Source organism: Sceloporus occidentalis, unplaced genomic scaffold, assembly GCF_023333645.1.
Source record: "Sceloporus occidentalis isolate IW3139 unplaced genomic scaffold, rSceOcc1.0.p SCAF_3, whole genome shotgun sequence".
NCBI classification, from domain to species: Eukaryota; Metazoa; Chordata; class Lepidosauria; order Squamata; family Phrynosomatidae; genus Sceloporus; species Sceloporus occidentalis.
Genome location: NW_028316983.1, coordinates 30,129,884 through 30,142,269, shown reverse-complemented (window position 1 = coordinate 30,142,269; position 12,386 = coordinate 30,129,884).

The following is a 12,386-nucleotide window of genomic DNA, read 5'->3' as shown; positions in this document are numbered from 1 at the left end:
AAGACTACTTTTTAAATGTAATGTTTATGCATTACATAAAAATATTTGTTAATCGCTTCCATGGCTTATAGTGATATACAACAAGAGATATAAAATAATATTTTAGAAACAGATTAATGTAATAATTTTAAAGTTCTAGTTTTAAAATCTGTTTAGAAAAAACTAAAGACAAAACTGATAGAAATGATAGAAATGGAAGAAACTTAACTTACCTTGGAAGGGTGTTCCATAACTGAAATACTACCATAAGGAAGGCATTCTCTTGTGTACTCACTTGGCCTCTCAGGGAGGTGAGATGGGCCACAGGGCTTTCACTGAAGATGTCAAATTTCAGAAATTAAATACATTAAAACCACAAATATGAAGAATAGTAGTATATCTGTTATATAATTCAAAATTACATGTCTCCCCAAGAATAACAATTCATAGGGATAATTCATAGGGATAAACAATTAGATTAAATATGATATTTCAGAACTGGCCAGTTATGTCCCATAAAATGCCTTGGAAAGTGTGTGTGTGTGTGGGGGGGGAGGGGATTGTCTTCATCTGGTGCCCACAATATGACAATGCTTTGACCAGGCAGGCCTCCCAGAGGAAGGTATTAGAGAGCTGGGGTACAACCACAAAGACCCTGTCAATGGTTACTACTCTCTGAACCTCACTTAGAGAAGGTGCTCAGAGGAAGGCCTAAGATCTCAGGGGATGCCAAGTTAATGACAGAAGGAGAGAGGTTCTATCAACCTTAAACAAAAAAACACCATCACTTTGAATTGGGCCTAGAAACATATTGGCAGTCAGCTAGATCAGAATGACTGTTACATGATCAGACTTTCTGGTCTCCACCATCAGTCTGTTACATTCTGCATTAGCTAAATTTCCTGAAACATAATCCTCAGAACCCCTCAAAATGTAGTAATGATAACTAAGGCATGGTTTCCAGACCCTTCACCATTTTAGTCTCCCTCCTTTGGACACGCTCCAGTTTCTCAATGTCCTTTTTGAATTGTGGCGCCCAGAACTGGACACAATATTCCAGGTGGGGCCTGACCAAAGCAGAATACAGTGGCACTATTACTTCCCTTGATCTAGACACTATACTTCTATTGATGCAACCTAAAATCGCATTGGCCTTGTTAGCTGCTGCATCACACTGTTGACTCACGTTCAACTTGTGGTCTACTTGGACTCCTAGATCCCTTTCACATGTTGTCTCCTTAAGCCAGGTGTCCCCCATCCTATATCTGTGCATTTCATTTTTTCACCCTAAGTGCAGTATGTTACATTTCTCCCTGTTGAAGTTCATTTTGTTAGCTGTGGCCCAGCTTTCTACCCTATGAGGAACGCCTTAGGGAGCTGGGGATGTTTAGCCTGGAGAAAAGAAGGTTAAGAGGTGATATGATAGCTCTGTTTAAATATTTGAAGGGATGTCATATTGAGGAGGGAGCAAGCTTGTTTTCTGCTGCTCCAGAGACTAGGACACAGAGCAATGGATGCAAGCTGCAGGAAAAGAGATTCCACCTCAACATTAGGAGGAACTTCCCGACAGTAAGGGCTGTTCGACAGTGGAACACACTTCCTCGGAGTGTAGTGGAGTCTCCCTCCTTGGAGGTCTTCAAACGGAGGCTGGATGGCCATCTGTCGGGGATGCTTTGATTTGGATTTCCTGCATGGCAGGGGGTTGGACTGGATGGCCCTTGTTGTCTTTTCCAACTCTATGATTCTATGATTCTATGAAGACCTGTGTCTGAGACAACAGAAAGAGTTCCCAGAGTAAATAAACAACCAAACCATGGTAACTCATACCTTTTAACATTTTAGAGATGACAACCAGGACACATGTAGCTAAGGTACTGTGACTGAGCTGCCAATCACAGTAGATAAATCAATGAATCATGGGAATTTGATCTAGGGTGCAGTTTATCACTGTGTGGGTATGTGTTATAACTACAGTGTACACTGTACAAAAGTAATACTTTTTGCATTTCTTACCATATTTCATGGTTAAGGTCAGTATCTGGTGTTTGATTGGAAGATACATCAGAAAGCTGGTTTGGAATTTGATACTTACTGTTCCATTTTTTTGTTGTTGGTTCTTTGAAATCAATGCAACCAGCATTGTGTGTTCTCAGCAATATGCAGCAGCAGGAGCAGCGTCTGTCCAGGAATTGATTTGCCCGGCCAGTGATAGAAGGAAATAAAGATTAAATGAAAGCTATTTTGTTCAGCATCCCAGTTATGCAATCAGGCACTATGCAGATTAAGGAAGGTCGGTCACCTCCTAGAGCACAAGAGGGATTTGCTGACCTGTCAAAGCAAGCTAGGGATTTCCTGGAACTTGCCACCAACACTGGAATCAAAAGGTAAGCATTTAGATACAACTACTAGACTTCAGGGTTGTTGTTTTTAAATCAAGATAATAGAGTTTACTGCCCTTCCTTTAGGTACAACTTTATACTGAGATGAATCTGGAGCTAGAAAACTGTGGTTTGCATTCCATCTCTACCAAGGGCTCATCATAGGATTTTGGAGAAGTCACTCCATCTGTTGCATGCCCAACATGTTCTGGTGTCGGTTTGCTACTTCCTCCATAGGTCTTGAAGACAATGGTTCTTGGACGATGCATAGTTTGTACATTACACATACACACCCACAAAAGAACTATATGAATGATAGTTTTTGCATGAAACTGGATCAGCCCACTAGCAACTGCAGACACAGCAGCAACCACATCAGTACAGATCAGCAATTGAAAACATTACTTCTTTGGACCACAGCTTGCAAAACCCCTTGGCCACTGGCCATGCTAGAGAAGGGAAATTGGGAGCTACAGCCCCAAAAAAGAAACTTTTCCAAAATCTGGTATAGCTATGTCTAAAGGAGATCCAAAATTCCATTCCCTATCAATAAAATACAAACCCCCCAAACTGATGTAAATGACATTATAACAGCAAACACAATAAGATCTGTAAAATCAGTTTTCAAAGTACTAAATTACACATACAAGTTGAATCTCTCTTATCCAAAATGCTTGAGACCGAAAGTGTTTTGGATTTTAGATTTTTTTCAGATTTTGGAATATTTGCATCTACAGAATGAGATATCTTGGAGGTAGGACCCAAGCCTAAACATGACATTCATATATTTTTGTGTACATCTTATACACATAGCCTGAAGGCAATTTTATACATAATATTTTAAATAATTTTGTGTATGAAACAAAGTGTGTCTTTATGGAACCATCAGAAAACAAAGGATGTCACAAGCTCAGCCAGCTATGTGGACAATTTTGAATTTTGGAGTATTTTGGAAGTTAGAATTCTCGGTAAGTGATACTCAACCCATAGAATCATAAAACTGTAGAACTAGAGGAATTCTAAGATTTATCTATTCTAACCTCCTGCTCATGCAGGAAATCCTCAGACAGAAGACTGTCCTACTTCTGTTTAAACTCTCCAGCAAAGTAGAGTCTACAGCCTTACCAGGTATTCTCTTCCACCATTGAACAGTTCCTAGCATGATGATTTAGTCAAAGCCTCCTTTCTATTTGATTGAATGAATGCAGAAAAAAGGCCTGGTAGAGCCTTTTCTCCAGCAACAGTGGAGGTGTCCACTGTTTCCAAGAACCAAGTGGAGGATGAGTTTCCAAGAACCTAGTGGAGACTCATGAAGAGTCAGCAGGCACAAGGCAGAGGCCAGAAGACAGGGAGTGCTCAGCTTTGGGTTACTTATTTGATACAACAAATGGAAGTCATTTGAGTGACCCTAGCTGAACCATGTGATGTAATCTTTCCGATGGTGGCGGACAGAGGAAGTAAGCAGGCAGGAAAAGAAAGGACAAGATCTTGATTTCTCTCTTTCTAAATCATCTTATCCCTATTATTATTATTATTATTATTATTATTATTATTATGCTTTATATAGTGCTGTAGATTTGCACAGCTCTATATATACAAACAATAAAATAGATAAGAATAAACCTGCCCATGGCATACAATCTAAGAAATAATAGCATACTGCATATAAATTATACATAACAATACAGGAAAGGGTTCAGTAAAACAGGTAACAAATTAAAAACGTCAAATAGCAAATAATAGTCATGCAATGCCTGGGAACGCTTCTTTGCACAAGATTGTCTTCAACTCAGTTTTGAAACTAGTTAAAGAAGTGATGACCCGTGCTCTTGGGGGAAGGAGGTTCCAGGAGTGAGGGGCAATAAGTGAGAAGGGACAAATCTAGGACGGGGAAGAGAAAATCCTCTACTGAGACAGCAGACCTTGACTACCAGAATGGAGGGCCCAAGTGGGAAAGTGAGGAGAAATAAGGAGGGGCCAGCCCATGGAGGGCTTAAAAAGTCAACAACAGGAGCTTATACTGAATACGGAAAGGGAGGGGGAGCCAGTGGAGGGATGACAACAAAGGAGAGATATTGTCGGAGTGGTGGGTGGATGTAATAATGTGTGCAGCTGAATGCTGGACAGAAATTAAAGGACAGAGGTGAGAAAGAGGAAGCCCAGCCAGAAGGATGTTACAGAAATCAAGTCGTGAGACCACTAGGGCATGGACCAGAATCTTGGCAGTAGAGGCAGAGAGATATGGTCAGATTTTGGCAATGGTTCCATAAAGACACACTTTGTTTCATACTGTATAAAAAGAATCTACATGCCTTAGCTGTGGTCTGGATCTGGGGGACAGATGACAGAGAAGCATCAAAAATAAAACCAAGACTATGGGCTTGCTAGACTGGTCGAATAGAAATGTCGTCAACAGAAACAAAAAAGGAGTGTTGAAGAGTAAACGTAGGTGGAAAAATGAGAAGCTCCGCTTTGGACATATTGAGCTTAAAGCATTGATGCCGCAGCCACTGACAGCTGTAAGACATGATGAAACTTGTTGTTCAAGACCTGGAGAAAGATCAGGGGTGAAAAGATACAGCTGAGTCCAACACAGACAAACACACAGATTAACATGTAAATCACTTCCTTCCATCCAAAGATCACACTCTGTGTGTGTGTGTGTGTGTGTGTCTGTGTGTATACTCACTTCAATGCCAGCATTCTCTGAAGATGCCAGCCACAGATGCTAGTAAAACGTCAGGAATAAACTCTTCTAGAACACGGCCACATAGCCCAAAAGACCCACAAAAAACTATGGAAATCCTTTGACTTTACATATCATTTGTCAGCAATGTGTAAAGACTATTTTGTATTGGAAGGAATAGGCTTTCTTTTTTAGGATAAGTAAACAGATGGCAGCTGAAAAACAGCAGAGCTGCATATGTGAGGAACAGCTCAAGAAAAATGGCAGTTAGCCACTAATTTTAATTAGAACTGTTCCCCATAATACTCGCAAGGAGTCACCTGGATAATTTAGTCTGGGGATGATGGGAGTTTTTGTCCAACACAACTGGAAGGCTGCCTATTATAAATCAGTCTGGAACCAAACTGTCACACGTGTAGATGAAATAATTGCATAGTATTTCCATTTTGCCAGTTTCACACTTTTTCTCCATCCTTTGTTTCAAATTTTAGATTGTAAGCTCCTGGAGGCAGGAACCTGTTCTCTTGTCCAATATCAAGTGCTGTGCACACTGATGGTTTTATAATAAATTGCACATATACAATTATTTGCAGCTTTGACTTTTGCAGATTTGATTATTTGTGGATTTGATTAATATGTTCTCTCTAGGAATCTCTAAATTCTCCAGCACAACTCTGCTGGAAATTGACCAGATATTTCTGGTCAATTCTGCCAGATGTTGACTATAGAGTTGTGCTGGAAGACCTAGCAATTCCTAGAGAGGTGCCCTCTCAGGTAAAAGCATGGTGGGGTTCTTCTTTGGTGGTCCTTCCACTTTGATAGGGGTCCTGTGCCCCTAACTCCATGGAGGGGCAATTCTATTATTTTAACAATAGTAGTTGTTGTTAGTAGTAGTGTTATTAGCATTAGTATTAAAATTCTAAAAAAAAAAAAAACTAAACTAGAATGGAAAATGCAAGAAAGATCTGGAGCTGTGGACTGCCAACATTTTATCCCTATGTTACAAGGTTTTTTGATTGACAGCATAGTTAGTTAGGCACAGCTCTGACGTCACACTGGTGCATAACAAGTGGTCTGAGTGACAGTTCTATAGTGAGAATGCAGCGGCATCAGCAGGATTTTTTTATTTCTCCACCTGGGATCTGAAATGCAGAAAAGCAGGATATATGGTGGCCCAGAGGAATTAATTTTTCTGCCTAGTAATTTATTGCCCCATTTATTAAAATCTTGCTGAGAAATTTCAATTAGGGAATAGCATGCAAATGAGGTTTTGTTATGTTTTGGCTGAATATGATGTGCTTATTGTACATCTTGCCTAAGGAGAGACCAACTCTTCCCTAACACTGTAATATCTCTGTATCTGCCATGTTTTCTTTAGGCCAAACTTGGCATAACATATTTCTATATTTACTATGCAATTTATTCAAAGATACAACCATCTAAGTCTGTAAAATCAGTATGTGGAGAAACTTCTACAAAAGTTCATGCTGCCAGCTTCTTTATTTCCTTTAGTTTCAAAGGTGCTACAAGATCTCTTTTTTTGCAATTTATGTTATTGGTTAGTTACATTTACCTCTCATCTTTCATCTTATGAAATTAAGATAGTAAACCTGGCTCTTGTTCTCTTCTTCACTTTAACCTCACAACAACCCTGTGGTGTCAAACTGAGGCAGAGTGACTGGCACAATGTTACCCTATGAGATAATGGAGATTAGAACCTGGATCTCCTGAGTCACAGTCCAACACTCTGTCCACTTCAACAATAACAACAACAACTCCTCCTCATCCAGCATGCAGTAAGAGAAGCATAATTTCAAAGTCAAGGGAAGTAATAGCCCCATTATATTCTGCATTACTCAGGCTTGATCTGGAATGCTGCATTGAGTTCTGGGTTATAGACAAGTTGGAGTGGGTGCAGAGAAGGGCAACAAAGATAATAATATAATAATAATAATAATAATTTTTATTTTTCTATTTCCCGCCTCTCCCTGCGGATCGAGACGGGATCACATCAATGCCATAAATACAAAATATACAACAGTTTAAAACAGCAAATTTAAAACAGCGTTATATAACAACCTTGCATAATAAATGCAATATCAACGTCAATATCAATATCAACAGTGCCAGTCAGCCAGGGTGTCGCAGTATGGGAAGCAGCGCATCTGGAGCATCTATTTTTCCATATTATCAGACCAGGTTGGATGGGTACGCTCGCTGGAAGAGATCCGTCTTTAATGCCTTCTTAAAGGCGTCTAATGATGTAATTAGGCGGATTTCTTCCGGTAAGCTGTTCCATAATTTCGGGGGCTGCGGCTGTAAATGCTTTTTGGGAAGTAGTTACCAATCTGGTTTTTTTTGTGTTCCAGTAAATTCTTCCCTGAAGTTCTGAGTGTGCGGGGCAGATTGTGTAGGGAGAAGCGTTCCCTTAAGTAACTCGGGCCTGAGCCATGTAGGACTTTAAAGGTAACAACCAACACTTTGTATTGTGCCCGGAAGCTAATTGGTAGCCAGGGTAACAATTTTAATATTGGTGTGATATGATCCGATCTAGATGTTCCCGTGATCAATCTGGCTGCTGCATTTTGGATTAACTGAAGCTTCCGAACTTGGTACAAAGGTAGCCCCATGTAGAGTGCATTACAGAAATTTAAACGAGAGGTTACCAGTGCATGCACCACTGTTTCAAGGTCTTTCCGAGCCAGGTTGGGGCGTAGCTGGCGTATCAACCGAAGTTGGTACCAAGCACTCCTGGTTACCGCCTCCACATGCGATGTTAATTGTAGAGATGAGTCCAGGAGCACTCCCAGACTGCGAACTTCGTCCTTTAGGGGAAGTGTGACCCCATCCAGGACAGGTTGGCAAATCTCCCCACCTGGCCCAGGAGTTCCTATTGCAAGTACCTCCGTTTTCTCTGGATCCACCTTGAACTTGTTTTCCCTCATCCAGCCCATTACCGACTCAAGACAGGTGTTTAGTGGGGAGATGCCATCCTTGGTCACTGCAGCAATCGGGGACACAGAGAAATGGAGTTGGGTGTCATCAGCGTACTGATAACACCGCGCCCCGTGTCTCCGGATGATCTCGCCCAGCGGCTTCATGTAAATATTAAACAGCATGGGAGACAGAATGGCGCCTTGAGGGACGCCAGATGTCAGCTCCTGCTTACGAGAACAACTGTCTCCCAGCATCACCATCTGGAATCTGCCCAAGAGATAGGATCTGAACCACTGCAACGCAGTGCCTCCAATGCCCAAATCCCTTAGACGTTTCAGAAGGATACTGTGGTCAATGGTATCGAAGGCCGCTGAGATGTCCAAGAGCACCAACAGGGTCACACTTCCCCTGTCGATGCCCAGACGGAGATCATCGACAAAGGCGACCATAGCAGTCTCAACTCCGTAACCTGCCCTGAAGCCAGTTTGAAATGGGTCTAGATATTCGACTTCATCCAAGACTGCCTGGAGTTGGAAGGCAACTGCCCTCTCGATCAACTTGCCCAAGAATGGTAATAAAAGAGACTGGCCTGTAGTTGTTTCTAATCAGGGGATCAAGGGAGGGTTTTTTCAAGTGGTTTTACCACTGTTTGTTTAAATTTAGATGGAAACATCCCCTCCCTAAGGGATGCATTGATGATGATTTGAAGTAAAGTTAATACTGCATTATCAAAGATGATAAGACATATGGAAAACAAAACATAATAGAAAAGGTTGAAGGAGTTGGGCATGTTCAGACTGGTGAAGAAAAGACTAAAGCAGTGATGTCCAAAATCTGGCCCTCCAGGTGTTTTGGACTTCAGCTCCCAGCATCTCAGACCATTAGCCATGGTGGCTGAAGCTTCTGGGAGCTGAAGTCCCAAAACACCTGGAGGGCCAGAGTTTGGACATTACTGGACTAAAAGGTGACATGACTGCACTTTTTAAATATATAAAGGACTGTCACAAAGAGGTGGGTACAGATTTTTTCTCTGCTACTCCAGAGAATAGGACCAGCTGTAATTGATTTGAATTTACAGGAGGGTAGATTTTGATGGAAAATTAGAAGGAACATCTTGCTGGTAAGAGTGGTTCAACAATGGAATCAGTTGCCTACCAGGGTTGTAGGGTCTCTTTCTCTGAGCATTTGCAAAAACAGGCTACATAGTTACCTATTGGGAATCTTCTAGCTAGAGTTCTTGTACTGAACATGCGGGTTGGACTTGATAGTCTATGGACCCTCTTCCAACTCCACGATATCATCATCATCATCATCATCATCATCATCATCATCATCATCATCATCATCATCATCATCGCAACATTAGTATCACTGCAAAGAGTTCCTGAAACCTCAGGCTGACAATATGTTTTGGTGTTATTAATTATAAAAATACGATGGAGAGCAAAGCAATCTTGCAAATCATTTTGTGAAAGTCTTTGCCTAAGTGATGAGTGAGTGCAAGGAGGGCAGGGAGAAGATGCAGTTATGAGATGATCATCTTAGCCTGGGGCAATCCTTCTTCACCTTTCACACTCACTTTTCGGCTGCCACCGAGGTTTCCTCTTTGTCCTGTCATGTTAGTCTGAAACTGCTCATTATCTGTATGGCCCCTTCCACAACCCTGGCAAGATTGTCAAAATGAATATATGACAGGAGGAGCAATTTACTTGGGGATCACATTTAGGCTGGATAAACCCGTGGAACTTGGGTTAATTAAACAGTATCTGTATTTCTTTGTGCTTACCGTCTGCAATGTATTATAGCAGAGGTGGGGAACTTTTGACCTTCCAGCATTTTGAGATTAGTTATCAGAAGCCTCTGTTTGACTGGCCAATGGTAAGAGATTGCTGGAGCTGTAATCCAAAACAGGGATGTAGCTATGGAGTGTAGTGGTGGGAGGAAGACAAGACAAATAAGAATTTTGCCCCCAATTAATTTTTCTTTCAATCTCCAAACTTCTAGCCTCATGGATGAGACATTCAGTAGCTCATATCAAGAGCCTTTGCTGTAGCATCACATTCCCTTGATTAACTTTCCTTGACTTTTTTCTTTGGATGCCTGAACTGTATTTAGCAATAGCAATAACAGCAGCAATAGCAATAGCATTTACATTTCTATACCGCTTCATAGTGAACTAAACAGTCTCTAAGCAGCTTACAATTTGTGGGACAATTGCCCCCAACAAGCTGGGTACTCATTTTAATGATCTACGAAAGGATGGAAGACTGAGTCAACTTTGAAGCCCTGCCTGGGATCAGACTCACAACCTTGTGGCTGCAGTACTGGCATTTTAACCACTGTGCTAACAGTGCGCAACTGTTAAATTACTACAATGCTACAAAATTATGGGCTGAAGGAAAATTTCATCTACATTCCTAGGATTCCCCAAAATCTGATGTGCCAAAGGTTTCTCCATTTAGTCTATGTTATAGAATTACATGGATGGGACATTAATGGAAATGTTGCCTCTTAAGATCCTAGAAGCAGAAAATGGAAAAGGGCACAGTTTGTGCTTCTGTTACTATGGTCATAGACTCTCCCTTCCTAATTAATAGATGATCAACACATCTGTGGAGTGAAGTTGAATCTCCTACCCATCCTAACCAGCCCAAAAGAAAAGCAGTGCTACCATATAGTGTATGTTCTACAGAGAAGGTGTTATGCATGCCATAGGTATTGAGTGAATACTCCTTCCATCTCTTTCAATTTAATATCTGTTTTCTCACCCTAGATTATTATTTATAACCTGCCATGAGTGTATATTGTACTTTCCATCGGTGCTGGAGGTAGGTAATTTTAGACTCTGAATTTCCTGCTCTTACAACACCTTCCACTTTTATCGATGGTAATGTGTACTTCAGTTACTTCAAGATGTTGTAGGCCACATCTGCTCCACTGAAGCACTCACAGTTCATTTTGCTGCCTGCTGAGGTTTTCTTGGGGCAAAAATGCTATCCATTTAGAGTACTGACATACAGTTATGCCTTGCTTTTGAATGCTAGAAGGGATTCTGGAGCAGTTAACAGTGAAAACCAATAATTTCAAATAACAATCAGTTTATCTGGCCATTTTCTCTGCCATCCTTCCAAATAATTATTCTCAAGACCATACACAGGAATATATGAAAAAAGGTAGGAATAAATGTCAAGAAATGCAACATGGGATATGCAGTTATAGAAATAAAATATGTATGTGAGAAGCAAAATGACTAAGCATGTATAGACAGAGAAATCACACAGGTGTAAAAGGTGATCTAATTTGGAAGTCTTGGGAGCCAAGGACAAATTTTGGAATGAATATTGGCAACACCTGAGACTTGTTTCATGGACAGGATAATCAGATCATGTTCATGGGTTGGACTTGAGTCTGGGGTGAACAAAGTCAACCAATCATGTGAATGTACACACCCAGTGGGTGGCACCTAACAATAGCTATAACAATTGCCAGTTTTGTTAATGTGGTGCTGGTTGTTGTGGATGATTGGTAGAATTGTGGTAGGATAGTTGGGCATATTCTGAGAGCAAGAATTGTAACTGTATATAGTGTATAGTAGAATAAAATAGTATTTTTGTTTAAGACTACAAAGTCGTTTGGTGTCTTGAGTGAAAACAACAAGAGTCAGCAAATCCTGATGGTGTTGGAGACATCAGAGGAAGAAGAGTGAGAAAGCCTAAAGAGGTTTGTCAGGGTCTTCAGCTTATTCTCAGAAACTCTGCTGCTTTGGAAGAAAGCAATAACCACTGGCCAAAACTGGTCAGCTCAGCTTCATTAACTTGGTGGTGAGTTACAGCCTGAGGTGAAGTGCAACAACTCCCATCATCCCTGACAATAAATACCATAGTGATAAAATTAGAATCATAGAATCATAGAGCTAGAAGAGACCATAAGGGCCATCCAGTCCAAGCCCCTGCCATGCAAGAACTCACAATCAAAGCACCCTTGACAGATGACCATCCAGCCTGTTATTAAAAACCTCCAAAGTAGGAGACTCCATCACTCTCTGAGGAAATGTGTTCCACAGTCAAACAGCTCTTGTTGTCAGGAACTTCCTCCTAATGTTTAAGTGGAATCTCTTTTCTTGTAGCTTGCATCCATTGTTGCATATCCTAGGCGGGGTACAGACCACCCCTTTGGGGCGGCCTGCACCCTCCCCTTTCCCCAACGGATCGGGGCCTGAGCGGCCACAGCGGCACCCCAGAAGCCCCGATCCACCGCTTTTCCAGGCCCCGGGGAAGTGGCAAAACACCGCTTCCCCACGGCCTAGAAAGGGGTATCCTTCGGGCTTCATGCCCCAAGGACACCCCAACAGTGGCGGGGAGATAGAGAAAGGGGCCGTGTAAAGGCCACGCCAGTGGCCAGTGATA